General features: G+C 34.5%; 1 non-coding gene across 1 annotated transcript; it reads left to right on the top strand.

Annotated features, from left to right (window-relative positions):
* Window positions 1-2998: 2998 nt before the first annotated feature.
* Trnal-aag (transfer RNA leucine (anticodon AAG)) lies at window positions 2999-3080 on the top strand. Its single transcript has one exon. It is a non-coding gene; the product is annotated as a tRNA-Leu (tRNA).
* Window positions 3081-5722: the final 2642 nt, after the last annotated feature.

Raw genomic sequence — 5722 nt, forward strand, 5'->3', positions numbered from 1 at the left:
GCACAATTAGTTTGTGTCCACTGTCCACGGAAAGTTGAAATCCTCCTAGTTTTGCTTTTGTAGGAGTGAATTTGGAAGAACTTCTGATAGTTGTTGTTAACACATCTCTCTTTGTCAATGGTATTTTTTAAATTTTGTTAAATTCCACCCTGATCTTGCTAGTAAACATCAGCAATTAGTTTGTGTCTACAGTCCACAGAAAGTTGAAATCCTCTTAATTTCGCTTTTATATGCGAATATTTGGGAGAACTTGTGATAGATATTGTTAACACATCTCTCTTTATTAATCGTCTTTTTAAAATTCCTTTAAATTTCATCCTGATCTTTCTAGTAAATATGAGCAATTAGTTTGTGTCCACGGAAAGTTGGAATCTGCTTTTATGGGTGTAAATTTGGAAGAACTTGTGATAGATATTGTTAACGCATCCCTCTTTATCAATGGTCTTTTTAAATTTTATGTGAGAGACCTAAAGGGTTCACTGTTCACTACCAGAGATTTTCAACCCGGGGTCTGCAAGTAATTTTCATATGATCCACGAACAGATTGTGAAAATTAATCCCAATTGTGCCCAACCAACGGTCTGCGAAGCTGATCCGTGTCTCTCTTTGGTTTGTTCAATGTTTAAAATCGAAAAGTACGAGATGTTAGTGTCACAAATTTTTAGCCAAATATTCAGATATTGGATTCTGAGAAACTTGTGTTCAATAAAATACGCATCAAGTAATGACAGCAACAATTATTGGTTTGTAGTTATCTGACCGTATTTTAATCCATATTTTTCCATATTATTTAGAAAAGAATGAAACATTTATTAATTTTATATGTGGTTCTGACCCGCGAGAATGGTTTTAATGTGAGGTGTGGCCCAGAAAAAGGTTGAGCACCACTGATCTATATCGTTTTTATAGTTGTAATTAAATTTATTTAAAAAAACTTTTGGAGGCATCTCATTTTCTCAGTCTCTCGGAGCGACATAGACTCTTGGGAAAGGCTGCAGATTATTTCTTAGTTCAGGCGAAAAATAAATAAATAAATAAATATTTTTAAGACAGCAAAATCTTAAGTTTCAGCGATGGAAGATTCGTACTGTACTTCCTAGGTTCTGGGATATAGTATTCGGCAACAGCAACGCATCGTTAATACTAAATGCCTGTTGCTTTCTCGTTTTTAACATAGAGCGAAAGTGATCCCAATAAGTAAATTTCGGTACAACTGCAACTGTCATCTATCGAAAGCATTAGAAATTAATAGCAGATAATTTAACAATTAATATTTACCCAAAAAAAATTACATAGCTGATTTAATGTGAGCAAACGTCTATAAGCAAAAGCAAAAGATAAAAAGAAAATTAGTTTGAATTTTGACATATTGAATTCAAATTATGTTTTTCGCAATCACGAGTGTGTGTATGCAGGCGTGTGTGTTTGTGTGTGGGGGTATGTGTGTTGTGTGTAGGGGTATGTGTATGTGTGTAGGCATGTGTGTTTGTGTCTGTGTGCAGGCATACGTGTGTGAATAGTTGCGTGTATGAATGTGTGTATGTGGGGGGGGGTATGTGTATGTGTGTGCAGTGTGTGCAGGCATATGTGTTTGTGTCTGTGTGCAGGCATGAATGTGTGGGTAGCTGTTTGCATATGTGTATGTGTATGTGTTTGTGTGTGTGTGCATGTGTAGGTGTCTGTATGTAATTGTGTTTGTGTATGTGTGTGTAGGTGTATGTGTTTGTGTGTATATGTGTGTGCGTGCATGTGTGCGTGTGTATGTGTAAGTTGTGTATGTATGCGCGTGTGTGTAGGACATGGATGCAACCTGGAGACGGCTTTCGCTATAGGAGCAGCATCGTGAGGGCCCAGCCGACGCTGATGGTGCAGAGAGTGGCGGTGGGAAAATAAAATCAAAGGACATCAAAACAGTCAAGTGAGAACAATAAGCTATCGTGATTGCTCAAAAACAATTTTAAATATCAGACGATATTTACGAAGAAATGTTTGAACGCCATCCTTGTATTGCCACCAGGTAGCGTGGTCAGTTGTACCGGTGAAGGGTCATTTCTGAGGCAAATGAGATAGGCTGATAGGCATTTAGTATTAAGGGGGCGTTGTCCACAGGTAGCATGTACTCGCAGTTTTTTAGTTTAGCATCTTATGTTTTTGCAATTTGTGATTAATCTGATGTTAGTTGATCTTGCAGACTATTTTTGGGGTTTTAGTATGCGTCGCAGACTGCAGTAAAACATTCTGCTCCCGGGCTGAAGATTTTGGAAAATTATACTTTCAGAATGTGTTTTACTTCAACGGATTATTAATTCAATTCTTTAAAAATCAAGAAAAGGTTCTTATATGATTAGTGATTAAAATCCCCCACCCCCTGTTTTTTTATAATTCGAAAGTATAGTTTAAACGCTGCGACTATTTCACTCACACTTGATAATTTCTTCGAGAAGTAAAAATTTTCATTTATTTTAAGAAAATGACTTCATTTGGCATTTTGCTGCTTCTTCTACTCCCTGAAATAATAATGTAAGTAATGTCCAGTAATGATAATATTAGTACAAGAAAAATAATTAATAAATACACAACAAAATTTTTTTTTTAATTGAAAGAAGAAAAAAAAAAGTTTTTTGTTTTTGCTCATTAAAATTTATGGCAGGTTTTTGGCACAATACTTAACATTTTATCTTTGATTCTTTTGTGAAATATTTTTTTACCATGTGGAAAAAGTAATATTTTCCAGAATAAAGGAAGGAGGTTCAAGTTCAGACCCTGCTTTTCTATTTTTTAAAAATATTTGATTTTCGAAAAAAAAAAAGATATTCGTCAAACATCAAAGCATTACTAACTTTTATAAAATTAAAACAATAAGCAAGCATCGATCGCTTAAAAAAAAAATCATTGCAATCCTAGTTTACTGCGTAAAAGCATCTTTTGAAGAGAACTATCTCATTAAGTTGTATGATTCATGCTGCTTTCTCTGCATTTTTAATTACCTTTCTTCCGCGGTAGCGTGGCCGAGCGGTCTAAGGCGCTGGTTTAAGGCAGCAGTCTGTTCGGAGGCGTGGGTTCGAATCCCACCGCTGCCAGGACATCAATTTTTGCATTATTCCTTCTTTCTCTCTCTCTTCACCTCTCTTTTCAGATTTCACTTGAAACAGACACCATAGAAAGGTATTCATAACACAAATATTGAATTTTTTTTATTAGCGCTTGAAAGTAATAGTGAAAAAACAGCCATAGAGATTCCTAGAAATATTTTTGATGCATCACCTACGGAAGTAATCCTTAAAAAAACTTTTTTATAGAAAAATGTCGAACAGTGTTCCAACTTTCTATCAATTGCAATAGAAAGAAATTGAAAATTTCTATAAATCTGTAATAGAAGCTATAAAAATATTGGAAAATAAATGAGTTGTCAGAAAAGTATATATCATATTCCGTACTTTAACAAAAACAATAAAATTGCATGAAACGAAAAGAAATTGTACTATCGTCCCGTTCTCAGAATTAACCATTAATATGGAAGTAAATGTTCATCCAGGGGTGCTCCGAAATTTATAACTCTGAGAAGGCAGAGATATTCTCAATATCTCAATTCGTCGAATGAAACTCCAAATTTTGCCGGATGATAAAATACGGGTATGAAAACTTAAAGTACATCTAATGAAACATTCGGACATTTAAAAATAGCAATATTACAATGCACCATACACCCAAATTGACCGAATCGTCAGACAAAATTTGCCGAATAAGGAATTTTTGGGAAAATCACTGTGACCTTCCATCTGGACGTCACTGGTTCAAAGTATCCTTAGACCTCAAAATCCCTTACTATAGTTATAATTTATGAGATAATGGGGCTTAATGCTCTAATGTAGCTTCTGTCGACAAATCAAAATGATTCTATAGAGCGTTGTTCGATGTTTTTCAATTAAGAGGTTTTTTAAAAGATTATTTTTATCGAAGAAACAAAATAATCATTTATACGTTGGTACATAATTATGTTTAATTTGTACGAAATTTAATCTTCATATTGGAACTTATTTTACAGCTACAAGTTAGTCTTGATAATTGTAGCAAATCATTTACGAAACGAAACTGACGCTAAGTCGCTTGAACTAAAACGAATAAAAAGACATTCATACAGGGGTAAGTATAATGTTATGATATGTTTATGTTAAACTGTAAAGGTCAAGAAATTGCGAACATTTCAAATCATATTTTAGCAAGAGCTCAGATTTAGGACAGTAACAAGTGAAAATAAAAATATGTTTTCGCAAAATGCTTAACTTCAGTTCGTAAAACAAGTACATTTTTCCCCTCAATTTGTGCAGTACCGGATCTTCAATTTTTACGAACCGGAGCAAATCTTGAATGTGCCACCATTACCCTCTTCCTTCAAGTCTTTGTATCCAGTTTCTATGATAAAATGCAGTGGCTCGCTGCGCTCCCCTCTAGATTCAGCACTGAGTTTATGTCTAAGCTATGCCGAACTTCATTTTCTACGGAGTAAATGCCACTATTTCGGAAGGGTTACTATTACTAACGTGAATTTAAAAATGTTTCGCAATCGTATAGAAACCTGAATAAGATGCGTAAAGGGGGGAAAAAAAAGAAATGGGCCTACCAAATTCCAAATTCAAGAAAATTTGTAACAATTCGCGTCAGCAGAGACAACTTCATCCACAATCCATCCTTATTTCACATCACGATTCCCGCTTCCAACAAACCCTTGTTCAATAACAAAAAAGAAAAATATGTTTTTGTCAAGTGATAAACTTTAGTACCTGAAACAAGTGATTAGCAGCTTAGTTTATGTTGAACCATTGCTGAACTTCGTTTTCTACTCGTAAAGGAATAGGCAATATACAGTAAACGCCAGTTTTGAAAGGGCTATCGGCAAGCGTGAAATTAAAAATAATTCCTGATTCTATGTAGAAGTTGAAATATGAATAAAACTCGCGAAGAAAACAGAAGTGTAATGCGCCTACCAAATTCAAGTAGATTTGTAACAATTCGCTTCAACAGAGACAAATTCATCCGCAATCCATCCTTATTTCACATCACGATTCCTCCTTCCAATAGACCTTTGCTCTCTATATAACAAGAAATAAAAACACGTTTTCTTCAAGTGCAAAACCTTACTTTAGTACCTAAAACCAATAATTGGCATCTCAGTTTCTGTTGAACCCATGCTGAACTTCATTTTCCACTTGTAAAGTATAGGTAAATATTATAATTGCCACTGTGTGTCTTGAAAGAGGTACCAAGTACCAACCAGAGTAAAAATAAAAATATATGCTCATTCTACGTAAGTGTTGAAACATGAATAACACTCCGAAGAAAATACCAAAGAAATGCGTTTAATTCTACTAGCTTTGCAACAAATTGCGTCAACAGAGGTCAATTGATCCTCTATCCTCCTCTATTTCACATCACGATTCCAGCTTCTAATAGATCCTTGCTCGAGCAGCCAAGCCAGTAGAAGACAATATGGAAGACACTTACAATAGCTTAAATTGCAGTTCCCTCAAATAATACCTTTTCAATATAAAGCTGCATCCCTTTTTAAATAATATTTGAACAGCTTATTGAGTGTAGAACTAATAACAAGTAAAAAAAATATGTTTCCGTAAAGAGTTAACCTTTAGCCCTTTGAGCAATGAGTAATTATTATTCTTTTCAGTCTTTGTTAAACTATGTTCAACTTACCTTTCTACTCCTAAAG

Source organism: Uloborus diversus, chromosome 8 (assembly GCF_026930045.1).
Source record: "Uloborus diversus isolate 005 chromosome 8, Udiv.v.3.1, whole genome shotgun sequence".
Classification (NCBI taxonomy): domain Eukaryota; kingdom Metazoa; phylum Arthropoda; class Arachnida; order Araneae; family Uloboridae; genus Uloborus; species Uloborus diversus.